The sequence below is a fragment of the Vanessa atalanta genome, chromosome 9 (assembly GCF_905147765.1).
Source record: "Vanessa atalanta chromosome 9, ilVanAtal1.2, whole genome shotgun sequence".
In the NCBI taxonomy this organism is placed as follows: Eukaryota; Metazoa; Arthropoda; class Insecta; order Lepidoptera; family Nymphalidae; genus Vanessa; species Vanessa atalanta.
This window is the reverse complement of record NC_061879.1, coordinates 5002538-5018937: the sequence shown is the minus strand read 5'-3', so window position 1 is coordinate 5018937 and position 16400 is coordinate 5002538. Positions and strand designations below refer to the sequence as shown.

General features: G+C 31.3%; 1 protein-coding gene across 2 annotated transcripts in view; it reads left to right on the top strand.

The window, feature by feature from the left end:
- The first annotated feature begins 1879 nt into the window (after positions 1 to 1879).
- LOC125066564 (pyrokinin-1 receptor-like) overlaps positions 1880 to 16400 on the top strand; it is a 46558-nt gene continuing 32037 nt past the window's right edge. Inside the window, exon 1 of one of the 2 annotated variants that reach the window (XM_047674693.1) lies at positions 1880 to 1985. The gene's annotated coding sequence lies outside the window, so the exon portion shown is untranslated. Of the gene's footprint in view, positions 2050 to 16400 lie in introns of both variants that reach the window. The other variant, XM_047674692.1, reaches the window with a different exon arrangement.

Here is a 16400-nt window from a genome sequence, read left to right as displayed (position 1 = left end):
TATTTTTACTATTTTATTTACTACTTCCGTCCTGCGGTTTCACCCACGTTCCCGAAAGATTTTATGTTTTCCCGGAACAAAAAGCGTCCAATATATTATTCCAGTACATATTCTATCTGTTTGCAAAATTTTATCCAAATCTGTTCAGTAATTTTTACGTGAAAGAGTAACAAACATTCATCCATAGCTCAGAGAAATCAGCCAGATGCATACACACAAACTTTCGCGCTTATAATATTAGTAGGAAATAGGAATACTACTACGCACTCTCTTTTATAAGAGACAAGATAATGTCCTAATCTCCGATGTTACACGAGCATTCACGAAGAGCTATGAGGTTTCGTGAAAAGTTGGTAATTGTCATCCCGTTTGACGGCTTCTTCTTATTATTATTATAGCTTTTAAACGCTATTTTACTCTTTGCTAGATGCGACTTATATTGACATTGCGACGCAATATGTCATACTCAATCGGTAAAGCAGGTTATCGCTCATACTGAGCACACGAAAATAGATCTTAAGGTGACGACCTTTTCTTACTCCGACTGTACATTTAAATTACTTGTAATTTCATTTTATAAAATAGGTTGCTTTCCTGTAATCTATGCGAGAAATTTGCTAAAAAAGGGTTGGAAATGTCTAGCAGTAATACTCCAAACGTAGACGGTGAGCCGAGGTCCCGCCTCAAAAGAGGGACTCGTAGGACGCGCGTAATCTGAGTTCTTAAGTGAGTTCTCAACACACAGGCTTGAATATTTTAACTCGCCTCCCTGCTCGGTGACGCTGACCATTAGAGACCGTTAAAAAAATAGTAAGTCAAGGCGAAGTGCAGTATTTGATTTGAGCATTGAGCGCATTCGGTACTAGAGTTAGCCGTCAGATGGAACCAACTCTGGTAACAACTCTGGTAATCTGGTACCAACTCATTTTGCAAGAGGATCTGATGTTAATGTTACTTATTCCCGAGGTGAGATGTTCGATTTTCATATGCGACTACTATGAGACTTGTTTTTTAATGCTCTACGACTTTATAATTTAAATAGTGCTTTCAAGGGCATATTTACAAAAAGCTAATTAGATTTTATATTTTGCCTTTATGATATCAGATTATCACATTTTCAGTAAACTAAATCTTCGTCGTTTCATCTTTTCAGTCTTAAGGTTCTGACCATTTTAATCTCATCCGACAATCAAATGGTCTGCCCACTCGCCGATTCGCTTCTCTAGGTCGACACTCCACGATTTCATTTATTAATTAATAATTTATAATATTTTAAACACTAAAGATAAAAAATATAGGGAAACTAGCAGCGTGTTTATGTCCCAAAAGTGGACAACGACCAGCAGTGGTACTTGCCCGGTTAAGATTCACTTTTAGTCATTGGGCCATCCAGGCTTATATAATACAGCTAAGTTTTAATTTATACCAAGTGCAAAATCCTGTTATTCCTATAGGCAATCAAGAGAACTACTCGAGAACTTATAGGCCCGGTGCAGCTTAGGGCTTCAATAAGACGCTCCTTTGTACAAGGCTTAAGGAATCATTTAAAAAAAATACTGTACGTTATTTTATTAAAGCCATGATACATATTTTTTTCTAATCCAAGGAAAGGTGAACCCCGAAACTAACTTTGCCAAATTTTCTGTGTCTAATCCGATCACTAGAAAAGTAAAAACAGTAATATGTTTGTCTTAATAAATGCTCCCCGTGACGCCGGCATAACCTAAGACAAAAAAATACAGTTTAAATATTACTTACATAAATAAGAATACTTAATAAACAAATAAGAAGTCATATATATTCGTATTTTGTAAGCAATATTGAGATTGATAAAAGAAAACAATTTTCTCTGACCAGTAGCCACTTCCCGATGTCAGTAAGCGCCACGATTTCACGGAAAACGGACGACTGTTTGTCTATTTGTGAAGTGAGATGTGTTTTAAAGACGGATTAATAAAAAGTCCAGAAGTTTTCTAATATATATAGTTAAGTATTGTGTTTATTGTTATATATTTATTGGATTTCATTGGATGCCATGAATGGCTCAAGGTAAGCAGTTTGAATAACATTATAATTTTTGCAACTATATTTATTTCTATAACGATAATATTTTAATTTAATCGTGCACAGTAATAATATACTGCAATTAATGCATAATATAAAATTGACTAGAAACCTGGATTTTGTTTATAATAATAATAAAAAAAAGCGTTTAGGTATTTTATTTAAATTGCGTAATGAATGCGTCTATCAACAAATAATTCATTTCATTTAATTTAATTCAATATCAACTTACATATTGGAAATAGAAATCCGGTAAATTTCTGATCGAATATTGATTAGTTTTGGCAATGATTGCGACTATTTGTTTTTATAAGTGTTTGATACAATTTGTTATTAATATGGCTTCCAGTCATCGACATAGCAATGACTAAGCGAAAATATTTTTTTCAAAACATATACCTACTTAACATTATTCATTTTATTAAAAATAATAATAAACATTTACATTGGAAATGATACCGAATTATTTACTAAAATGAAATAATGAATTACCTATTTTAAAAAGGTTTTCATTGATTCATTGAATATGTTAATAATTAGTTTTCGCTTAACACAATGTAATGTACTTACATATATATTTTAAAGTAGTAAACTTTTTGTGATTGTAATAAATTTCATAATATATATTTTATAACTCACGATACAATCACAATAATTATAATGTACCTGTAATATTATTGAGATTTTTTTTTTCTAGCCTCGACTGCGCACGCCTTTGTCTAATACATCATTTTTTTTTTAATTCAATTAATTAATTTTACAATAAAATAAGCTGTCTAAATTTAAACGAGTTAATTCTCCGTGAATACAGTTTTCCTTTTATGACAACTCACTAACTACCTATTTGAAAATTAATGAATTAGCCAATATTATTATTGCCCTTGCCATGTCACAAATAACTTACTTTTATCTTGATTAATAATGTCATATTTGGTCTGTGTACGATTCACATAATAATAGATTAAATAACAAAAATATATCTTGGCGAATATTGCCTCAAATGGTGCAAATTGAATATTTTACTTCATAGAAAATATTGAAGGTAAACGTGTGATAAAAATAGTTATTCAATGGTATTCTATTTTTAACTGCCCTAAAAAGAAAGCTTTTGAATGTATATATATAAATATATGTGTGTGTGTGTGTGTGTATGTATATGTGTTTTACTCAATAATTACCAATTTTAAAAATTAACTTTTAAATATTTTAACTAAGTATTATAGTTACTCCTGCGAAGTTTATACATTTTCTTGCTGAAATCTTATTTTTAAACCTAGTTGCTATTAGGTATATATAAATATTTAGGTATAAAAGCAAACGTTAAACAAATTGAGTTTTATTTCAACCATAGAAATGTAAGCGTTCTTTGTATCGATATAATTATTAACAAATTAATTTTGGAAAAGCTCTACTACTAACAAATTATATTAATTTGTGAGTAGTAGGGCTTTTCCAAAACATCACTACTACAATAAACTGATATTCTCTCATTGCTGCTCTGTAATTGATAAAATTGTCTAAAAAGTTTTCATTTGTCACAAATCACACATTATGGTTTTAATGTATGTATAATAGGTAAGCTGACAAATTTGCCACGTAATGTGAAATTATCATCACGTGGTAAGAAAGTTCGAAGGATATTACTAGCTATAATTTGAATAGTGGAAAATATAAATGGTATCACGGGTTATAAATATTCCTTAACGTTAATATCGCTGACGGGTGATACTTACAAAGTTTTAGGGTACAATAAACAAGTTATCATATAGATATGAACGGAGCATCAAAGTCGTCGATTCGTAAATTCTGGTATTCCACTAGGACGCGTGCTATCTCCTTTCACCGCTTTGCAGACGATCACGATGTATATTTCTTGGAAACGTCGACGAGAAACATATCAAACTTGCGTCTGTAACGAGTCTTTGTTAACCAATATTACCCAAATTTAATCAATATTTTTTATTCATTAAGACCATGATATATTCATTTATTTAACTTAGTTTTACGCGGAGTAAGATTAAATTAACCAACGAACATTCAATATTAATCACATTGTCCATGTTCTTTGTAGACATTTTGTTTCTATGATTCCTTAAGCAAATACATACATAAGTAAGCTATAAATAATAAGCCTTTTTGATTTTTTGTTTTTAATTAATAAATTGGCAATCGTTTTATATATACTGTTTCTACCTTGCCCAAAAACATACTATTTCGCATTAATGTATGTATAATCTTTGGAGACGGACTTACTTATGTTATATATTAAAATAATCAAAATCATATTAGATATACCTGATGATAGTATAAATATAATTTAATTGTAAGCATTTCTGTTTTCTTAAAATAAATCCGAATGGAACTTTGCTAGAAGTCCGAGGAACTAATTTATTACGTCAGTTAGTCTTACTTTTCTATCCGCAATGAGCAATACTACTTTTAGGGTTGATTATATAAAGAAAAGTATTTGTTGTATCGGTAAAATATTAGTTAGAAAATAATTATTTGTATTTTCTTATTACTTACAACAATATGACAAACTTATTATAATATTATTATAAATTTAATCGTTTCTTGAATTAGGATAGGCTTAGGATTGAATTACTAGTGTGACAGCGTTACAGATAGAAAAGCCAAGCACTTTTTCATTTCGCAAACCACATTTACACATTCATGCGCCTCGCCGCTCACGAGACGAACAAGTATTTACGCGTTCACTTATTCGTTAATTTTATAGCGAAAACCCTTTTATGCAAACATCACAAAATGGACTGGATCAACAACAACGTTATATATATATAACGTATACGTAACGTACGTACGTACGTACGTAACGTAGCTTTACCGAAGTCAACCAGTCATTTGGAATCTGAGGCATGCTTATCATAAGATTAAAGCAGAAAGTATTTAATACTATGAGTATATCAAAAGTAACTAGTAAGCAAATAATAAATGTAGCAATAGTAAAAAAAACCTGTAAATCTAAATAATAATTATAATTACTTTGCAAATGCAATGCAATGATAACGTTGTCAATTTTGTCAAGTTGAATTAGAATACAAATTAACAGCCTGTAAATTTTTCACTGCTAGGCTATGTCAAAGTCAAAGTCAAGTCAAAGTCAAAAATCTTTATTCAATATAGCAGTGTTTACACTTGCTTATTGATAGTCAAAAATCTACCACCGGTTCGGAATTTAACACCTCGGACCTGAGAAGAACCGGCAAAAGAAACTCAGCAGGATATGTTTTTTTTCCATTTTGCATGTACAATAATAATTATATTTTAGTTATTTGAAACAGCCTGGAGGCGATCATTTCATTCACAAGGTGAGCAGTCAACTAAAAAGTCATTAGTGTTGTAATATCCTTTAGCACAAACGCTCTTTAACGATTCTTTTGAATTTTATAATTGAATAATTTTGAACGTTTTCTGGGATCCTGTTGTAAAAACGTATACATTGCCCCAAAAAAGAGTTACTAATCCTGTGTAATCGGGTACTTGGAGTAACAATTAAATTAATTAAAAATTAAAATTAAATTAAAATTAAAAAATTAAAATTGTTTATTTCTGTAACTTATACCTAGATACAACAGATACAGCTAGGGAGCTCCTTTTAAGTAATGGAATTAACTTGTGTTAGGAGTCCCCGCTCTTCCACAAACGGAAACAAGTACATCAAGGTAAAAACAAGGAAAAATAACATTATTATACAAATTAAGAATCGTTTAAACAGGTAACATATAACTTCAACGTAGTTATATTCGTATAACGCCCGTGTAGGTTTGTGTGTGTGTGTGTGTGTGTGTGTGTGTGTGTGTGTGTGTGTGTGTGTGTATGTGTGTGTGTGCGTGTGTGTTGTGTGATAGTCAGTTGTACTATTAGTTTTTAAATAATTATGTAATTATTTCCATTAATTTTTCAGTTTCATAGTAATCCAATTTTTTTTAACCAGTCTTTTAACGTTTTTTTGCAATTATATGTGTTCATACCATAAATTTTCACTTTACGGTTTATTTTAGTGTATAGATAAGTAGCTTGTCTTCTAAATTGTTTTCTAGTAAAACTAGATTTTGCAGGGGGAAATGTGCAGAGCAATTTAATATCCTTACGTCTTTTAGTTAATACTTTAGGGTCAAATTTAATGGACTTGTGTAATTTTATGATGGAGAGTAAGATATATAGTTTTCTCACTGACAGAAGGTTTCCATATTCGTAAAGATCGGTAGTTGGGAATCTGTAGGACTTAAAGTACATCACCTTTAAAAGAGATCTTTGCACTCTTTCCAGTTCCAAAAATTTTGTTTTTGAAGTCCCACCCCAAATCGGAATACAATAGGATAAGACTGATTGTGCCAAGGCCATATATACTTTATTTAACAACTCCTTATTAGCAACGTGTCGTAATTTCTTAAAAACCCAGGTAAGTTTTCGCATTCTGTTAGACACTAAATTAAGTTGAGCATACCAGTTTAAATTTTGATCGACCATAATACCAAGATACTTTGTTTTATCTATCTTAGATATAAGCGGACATTTACAAGGTAGAGAAAGTTTATAATATATAGTAACAATTTTATTCTTGTTCCTAGTGTTAATAGAATGTACGTCACAAATTCTGGGAAAATCATTTATGTTTTTGCCTACATACATAACATTATCAAAAACAAATTGAGAAGCGACAGTCATTATTTTAATTTCTTTAATGGCCTCCTCTCCCTTTGAGGAGAAAGTATGGAGCATATTCCACCACGCTGCTCCAATGCGGCTTAGTGGAATACACATGTGGCAAAATTTCGTTGAAATTAGATACATGCAGATTTGTGTTGTTGTGATGTTTTCCTTTACCGCCGAGCACAAGATTAATTATAAACACAAATTAAGCACATGAAAATTCAGTGGTGCTTGCCTGGGTTTGAACCCGAAATAATTGGTTAAGATGCACGCGTTCTAACCACTGGGTCATCTCGGCTCTTAGAATACACGCGAATATATAATCGGTCACTCTCGTAAATCTAAAAATGTCGATGAAAACACAAATATCTGGCAAAGCTATTAATTGAACGGCGACGCGAATCATGAACACGTATGTGTAAATACGGTATTAAACTGACAAATCTCCGCCGACGTGTTGTCTGCGCCTCTCGCGTGGCGAGAGTTTTATTATTTTGATTGATTGTAGTAGTTCTATTTATTTTTTTCCAATGTGCTAAAGGTAACCTACTAAACTGGTTATGGTGAAATATTAGTATATTACGCTAGTCACTATTAATTAGTTACTGCAAGTATTACGAAGTTTATGATGATGTATATTAAATTGCATAATGCATCAAGAATTTTTAAAAACTAAAAACACAAAGCTCTCTTAAGACGCTGGTATTTTGAGAATAATGAAGATCATTTTCCAATGCAGCTACACGTAACACGATATTTTGGCTGGATAATTTTAGTAAAAATTAATTTATAGTAAAATTGTTGAAAAATATTTCGTACAATGTAGGTACAATAAATTTTGACAATGCACTGTATTATACTTCGACAAAGCGCTCAAATACTTTTTTTAATTAGTCGCTGTGAATAAAAGAGTGAAATTGTCGCTATTAATAAATACCACAACGTAGGTTATAAAAACGATTTAAAATTTATTACATATTTTTGTGAACTATTGACAATAGCGTATTTTTTTTTAAATTTTATTTTTACTTTGAGCCTTAAAATCAGTTTTACCTATTATGTTTAATTATTAATATTTTGTATATCTATTTTTTTCTATAAAATATTTAATATAAATCTGATCTAGGACCGGCTATACTCAGTTCTGTAGAGAAACCCGAAAAATAAAGTCGAGATGGTCCAATCGATAGACTTGTGGATCTAATTAAGTTCAGAAGTTCAAAGGGAGGTAAGCACCATTCGGTTTCCACGTGGTTAATTTCTGTCTATAACATTGAGCGCGGTGTAGGTACTGTTCATGTACCAAATTAAATTCTGTTACATGTGTATCCATAAACGAAGCGTAGTAGATTTTTTATTTTCGTATAAAAGCAACGTTCGTTAAAAGCAATCTATTCAGTATTCATAACTTAACTTTAGTTCATTGACGATCAACGACCATCCGCGACCATACGCGTGCCTTTATAGATCCCATAGCAGTAATGCCAAAACCGACCGACTGGTTGAGCACGTCTAAATGGCTACAGATTCCGTGCTGCAGCAGATCCCATACGCAGAGATCATAATTCTTGGCGATTTAAATACCCACCTTGCCGAATAGCTTGTATCACGCACTAACGACACTACCTTGTGTCTTGCGTACAATGCCACAGGACAATCTTACGAACGGCGTATTTCTCCTATAATTTTTATAACAGGTCTGTAAAGTTTTATTCATTTATTTTCATTTTATTTCATTTTTAACTAAGGTATAAATAAGTAATATATTAGACTCTTTTACCACACCGATTTAAATATAATGTGGTCCAAAAAAATAAATATGTTTCATGAAAGTAAGAAATATAAACCAATCCTTGCGCCTGTAGTGACACTGACTCGATCAATCTTCAAACCAGAACGCAACATTACTATAAATTATTGACTATTGGTGTTTGGAGGAAGAATATTCCCAACCAGACGGGCTTGCACAAAGCCCTACTACCAAGCTCCAAATGTGGATATCACAGTGTTGGTCCACCTTTGCCCAGCAGTTGTCTAGCCTCTCTTAAAAAGGCCAAAATGGCCTCGTGGGACATTCCTACATAATAATCGACACCTTAAATTGTAATATAATAACTATTTACAACATCATATAATAGTAAAATACATAATTATATATTGGTTCTTAACGAAGCATTTTATGATTGAGAATGGATCATTAAACAAAGTTATAAAAACCGTCACTGTTTAAAAAAAACATTGACAAATACCATATGTAACACAAAGTATTTAATTTCATTAGTAATTACTTTCAGAGATATAAGTCATTACTGTCAGCGATCTTTATACAATATTACATTACGTCGAGTCATTCTTAAATAAATTGCTCACGTTTTTTTTTTTTTAGTCTGAATTAAGTAACAGTTGCTTGCTATGAATAAAGTATTTAATTGATACATTTACTAATTTATTTTATGTCAAGTTTTTTCGCAGGCCCAACGTATGATTCCTTTGCCATTAAACTAACAACAGCAATTTTTTCTCATTTGAATTGTCACTTAGTATTTTGTAATAGTACACTATCTACTTAACTGCATTTAAAATGACTGTTCCTCATACAGAAATGAAATATAAAAAGAGGGTTCAATGGGTGATGAAATTTCCATACCTTGTATGGAAATTTGTTATTTCTGACGTTAGAAATATGAAAATCGGTGTTCAGGCTTATGTTTTAACAAAACACAGATGGTTAAACATTGTTGAAAATTCAATATCAAGAGTGTCAAAAAGAGGATAGTGCAGTGGAATAAACCACAAATCTTCTCCTCAAAAGAAGAGGAGGTATTAGCCCAGCAGTGGGATATCTACAGGTAGTTTATTTTCTTTTGTGCTACAAATATAAGTAGAACTAATTATACATACATTTCTAAGAAACATCCTTGGTCCACTTTAGTACTATAATAATGAATATTATTTCTTCATTCGTATAGTTTTTTTATGTTTATGTAGTGTGTAACTGATTGAAACATTTAATATGACGTATTGTTATTCAGTTCCGTACTTTTATTAAATAAATATTTAAATTATTTTTATGTCAAATTATGTTCTTGTCATCTTGACACATGACAAAAATCAGTAGGGCTATTCTGTAACAAGAAACTCGCCGCAGCACACGAGTGTGAAATGTCGGAATGTGATATGTGTTGTTGTATTGACTATAATAATTATAAAATGTATAGGATACTCGGATCAAAATGGCGTATCACTGTAAGTCAGTTATCAACATTTCACGAGTGACATACGAAGATCTTATAGAATCGCATTGCAGTACCAAAAATAGCCATTTTATAAAAACTACAGTCAACGACGTCACGCTATACGCTATCACGTGTCAACCCCGTCTACTTAAAACTGAATCGCCCCTGCCCGCTATGCTATCGCACCGCTGGGCGCTGACTACAACAATATGAATTTGAAAATACCTGTGACTGACCACCACGATAATATTATAATTATTTACATTGCGGGACCGTTTTCATTTTAAGATAACTCCAAAGATATTAATTTAAATTATTATTATGTAAAGTAAAATTGTTTTATAAATTAAACAATTAAGATAATAAAACTATGCTATATTATTACTAACACTAGTAGTTAAAAAAGTCAGGTAATTTGTTTTATTCGAAATTTAAAAGATTAAATTATTACAGTGAGTTATCCTTAAAAGACACTAATACCGGATTGTTTTTAAGGACTTTTCATGAGCAATAATATGTGTTATGGTTCCTTAGTTTGCGTTCCGCATATAAATGAAACACATTTTTTAGCGTTGTTTTTCATTCTGGAGCCTTTATTGAGTATCTCTATGAAAGCTTTATTTTTAGAATGTTTCCTCACGTTTAATTTATTATGAATACGAGTTTTTTCTATATATTTTAAATACCTTATATAAATTGACAGCGACATTTCTTTTTGTCTCTTTAATTATGAAAAATCCTCGACGTTTATATTACAAGGTAATAAAGTTGAAGCGAAAAAATAACGATACACAAAAAGCTCGACCATATAATATTTTTATTTTTTGTATCTGAGCGCGAGAATCTCTCAGGTAAGCTACCGTACTTGTACGTATATAATCAGGAAATCATTATATACAAGTTCCGTGAGCTGTTAGTCTTTCCTCGTTTATACGTTTGCCGGTATTTATAGTAATTCTCGTTGATTTTTTGCAATCGATAGACGCCATAGAATGCGGCCGTGTTTATTAAAATTAACTGATTTCTGCTAAGGTCAAATTGTTTCCGATACAATATCTGTCGTTAGTGGTAGTCTGGATAACACCAACTTTTAAGCTAAGATTAATGATTTTCACTTGTTAATTTTATTCTTTAGTTAAAGTATGTAGACCAACTGCTCGAGTGGACCACCTAATGGAAAGTGGTCCATCACCGCCCCTATAGTTCCTATTAAAATAGCATCTATAAAAGCCTTTAAACATTAACGCCTTGTTTAAAAATATAGACAATTGTATTAATGTGATATTAATATTTTATTAATATTCGTTAAAAATTTTCGACATATTTAAATTTACAGGAATAATCAACGCAAACTTTACAAACATATTTCATGTTACATGTAACGTAAAAAAAACTTAGTATATTTTACTATAACAAATTTTAAATACAAATAATTTATTACATTCGAACCATACATCTCGAGCGAAAAATTTATGATGAAAAAATTAACGGTAATATAGAATTTTAAAAATTTGAATTCAATGTTGTACGAACGATTTCAATTAGAGATTTATAAACACCGATGAGATTATGACCGCCACACACAGAGCAAAAACTCAAACAAAAGACAACTAGAGACAGATGCTTGAACTTGGCGCTGAATAAGGCAAAAGTTAAATCTGCTTGCAAAGTATATTGTAATGAGAAAATATTTTTGGTGATTAATTCTTTCCAAAAGGAGAAACAATATCTGATGTATTTATGAAAAAAAGGCAAAGTTAACCATGTAATAAATAAATCCCTCATTCAGACAACTGGTTTAAGCATGCATCATTTTTATAACAAAATTTAACGCTATACATAACAGTTTACTTCACCATCCATCTTATTCGCCAGATCTTGCACTGTCAGTCTTACCCCTATTTCCTAAGCTAAAAAACTTTTTATGGGGCCATAAATTTAAGACGGCGACTGTAAGTCTGCCAGAGCCTACTATTTATAAGACAGATATAAGACTTGGTGGTAGGTGCAAGCTCGTCTGGGTAGGTACCACCCACTCATCAGATATTCTACCGCCAAATAGCAGTTCTCAGTATTGTTGTGTTCCGGTTTGAGTTAACCAGTGTAACTACAGGGACAAGGGACATAACATCTTAGTTCCCAAGGTTGATGGCGCAGTGGTGATGTGAGCAATGTTTAATATTTCTTACAGCGACACTGGCTATGGGCGGTGGTGGTCATTTACCATCAGGTGGCCCATTTGCTCGTCCGCCTACCGATACCATAAAAAAAAGATGAAACTCGATTCGAGGATGATGGTACGATTATAAATTAAAATGGTCATTAAAACATGTTCCCAAGTATGCTCCCATCACTCTACTACAATCTACCTAACAATTACAAAATTTAACTGAAATGCCTAACATTATATTAGGATATCATACCAATATGATTGGATTGATTATTGAGTCAAAAGCGGATAAAATTAATTATATTTACTCAATCTATGGCTGATATTAATAATTTTTTGTAATTAATTTTCGACCTATATTTATTTCTATAAAAATCTATTAGCGCTTGCTACAATTTGTTTTTACGAAAACTCTGCCTAAAAAATAAATCTGTTCCTGTCGATGTCACTGGTAGTTTATTCCGACCACGAGAACACAAAAGCCAAATAAACAACATTTAATATCAAATTTAAGCTATATCATACGTCGTGAGTTTAAATGATCTATGAGCTTGAATAATCATTTCTAAATGGCGTTCAAAACGCCATTTTTTTATCATGTATATAATTAGTTAAGTTTTGTATTATAAATACCGATGTATTATTAATCAAGAACTGTTAGCAGTGCACAGTGTTGCAGAGCTATTAACAAACCCCATCGAATACGTAAATCTAATGCTTCTTCATATTCATTGCTTCTTCTATTGGAATATACTACAAACCGTTAAATTAACTACACCTTTATAAAGTTAACTTAACAATTATAATTGTTCTTTTTCTTTCATTTATACTCTTTAGTCGTTTCACGCACCCTAAGACATCTTGTAATCACGAGGGTCACTCACGCATACTTTTACACGCCAATAAAAAGTTAACATAGAGAAGCGCGCCTTTGTGAATGAATAGATCTATCAGTATATATAAATTAGTCTCTACCACTCCGTTAAAACGAGAGGACTACGAAGAAATTGCTTTGTAATCATTATCATATTCTAGTTAAAAGAACCCTTTGAAATTATTTGAATACTGATTTGAATACCGGTGAACATTGGAAATTGATTCAATATAAAGAGAGATAAGATCGCCTATTGCTACCTGTGAGAGGAATTGAGATCCATGTTATAAGTCCCATCGCGGTGGCTGCTACATTTATACTGCCATGCCATTGTACTAAGCAGCATGAAAATATATATAATTTATAAATGATATTCTTTCTTAATACATATATTTTTAATACCTTACGAACCCATTATAAACTTTTGATAGTTCAATGTTTGTTATCAGATGTATTAGAACTCCCGAAGAATCCCCGAGACAACGTTAATATAATTTAAGTGCGGATGAAATATGCAATTTTAGTGAATTTATATGCGCCTTTAAGCGTTAAGCTTGCGCTCGGACTGGTTACGACAATATTCTTGCGACGCTAACATCGCTAAGTGGTCCATCAGCTTTTGCGCAATTAGCACTTCTAAAGCAATTTATAATTAATAAAAAAAATATATTGCAGTGTAAATGCTTATAACTATGGCGACTGCTTAATATTCAAAATAAAAATCAATATATTTTTATTCAAGTAAACTCAAAAGCACTTTCGAATCGTCATGTTAAAGTGTTGCATTAAATTGTAATCTACTACTGGTTCGGAGAATAACCGGCAAGAAACTCAGTAGTTACTCTTTCCCAACATTTTAATTACAGAATATCTCTTTAAAGTACAATTAAATTGTTATATACCTCGCCTTCTATGTAAGAAAGATACCAAGTCCATGTTTTTTATCTTTAATATAATCGTGTAATTAGTAATATGCCTTATTTATCAATATTTTTCTGACATGAGCCTTAAAATAAAAATAAATGTGGAATCTCATTATTGAAAGAATACCGAGCCTCGGGGAGGATTTATTAACTTTGCGATGTCGGAAACTAGGTGTTATTAGTTTACCTTAGCTCCTCGTTGCTATACAATTATAGTCACCGTTTATTAAAAAAAAAAAACAGATCTATATTAGTGTAAATATACATAATATGTTTGTAAACATACTGTGAAGCAATGAATGAATGTAATTATTATTAAAAACATTCAGAAGGGAGTCCTGGGCTCAAAGATGGACCGGACTGCTCTATTTTGCAGGATGAAAACAGATTCAATAAATGAAGCTTTAACCCAAAATACCATAACATAACAAAATAACTAAAGAGCAGTATATATACTAATTGATATATACTAATTGAGTATATACTAATTGAGCAGTATCAACATCAGTTAGTCGAACTTTTTTAACCGCATAAGCTGCGGACCTGAATTTCCCTGTCAGGGACGATAAATGGGGATTCCCCTGAAATTTTGAGTGAAGTGATTTCTAGTATCAGTTATATTTAGATCATTATTGTTTAAAGCTAACTAGAAATTTTGCTTTTTAGATTACGTAAGGCAAATAGTACGAATTTTGTCTTTTTATTTTTATTTTTGTTTAAATCACTTTGTATCAGTGATAATGCATTGAGTGAGCCATTTGGCTGTCTGCCTTCCAGTGATAAATTAAAAGAAAAATCATTTCCTTATACTTTTGTACATAAATGTATAAAGTAAAAAAAAGAAGTAAGATCTAAATATAAAAAAGAAGAAAAATCTAAAATTTTCCACTGCTAGAGAAAGGGTTCCTCTCCCTTAGCTATAGCACAACGCTGTTTCAATGTGGGTTGGTGGACAACGTGGCAGATTTTCATGTATCACAAATGAAGGTGAACAATAGTAAATCAATGTAATACAATAATGTACTGTATGCAATTACAAATTTTATTTATACATAACAAGTTACTAACAGTCGCTTTTCACCTTTGAGTTATTTTTTTTTATTAGAATAAATTAAATATACAATATATTTTTCTCGTATGTAAATTTCGTAAATATTCAAGTCGTAAATAGATTTTGTACAAATTGGCATGTCTACTCAAACATAACATAGCATTAAATAATTTTTTTGGCTCGTGGTTTCGTTTTTTTTTAATTTCATTACAAAAAATGCAATTGCGTTTTACTGTGTGAGTTCATAAATATAACCATTTAACAATAATTAATTTTATTCAATAAGAACCAATATCAACAACTGTAACCTTCGCATTTATACATTTCCTATTTGTAATTTAAAGTAAGAAGGTTATAATTTCTTATTTCCTACAGACGCCAGTAATTATTTGTATGTGTCACAGCTTGGATACGTATACACAAAAGTGTGTCAAGACGGGATTGCACAAAGCCAGACGGACAGGCTTTATAATTAGTTAATGTTGAATATTATGTGACAAACACATTAATACGTAGAAAGAGAGTAAGAAAGAGTAAAGAGAAAATTATCAGTCGAGGCGCTTTTGAATGAACGCTGCTTTGAACTTTGAAATCCATGAAAACCTTTCGATCAGAGATTTATAAGTCTCTAAAATATCTACGGTAACTTCAGTGATACCTCGTATTGTGTACACCATCTATTGTTTTATAATTAAGACAACTATGTCTTATTTTTTCTTATTATTAATATTCTTATTATTAATAACTATGTCTTATTTTGTCTTATTTTTTTGTCGTTATTTTTGTTTTATTTTATTTTGCATTTTTCAATTGTCTAAATTCAATGGCGATCAACATCGACTCCCAACTTTAGCCACCATCTTGGTTTTAAGAGTAAACTTTTTTCATTAGTTACTTGGGCATTTTCAATTTTTGAGAAAAAGTTGATCATTATTCGATTCTCTGCATTTAGTGCCTTGCTCATTATTCTGTCCGACCGATATTATTAGCATTAAGCGGTTCAAGACGGAGAAATGCAATTATTGGAAAATTTCATTCATAATTGACTATAGAATTCCAATGATGTTCATTGTAGAATCGGCTGGATTATCGATGATGTCGGAATCTTCGGAAGTTGAGCTGATTTAGTTCTACAACATTATCGTAGGTCTCACTACTGCAGCTCTTTCTGAGTAGATGTAATGCAGCAATCTCCATGTTGCTTCTAAATATTGACTTCTACATTTTGCAATTCGACCTTCTAGTTTTAAAAAAAATACGCAATGTTTAGATAAATGTGTGAATCGATAAGTGGGAGATATTTGAACGAAGCTTTAGCAACAACAGACCGATCTGATGGTTGAGGTTTTTTGTCTTTGGTTAAAAAATATCTCAGTAAATATCCTTATTTATTATTTCTATTTCTATT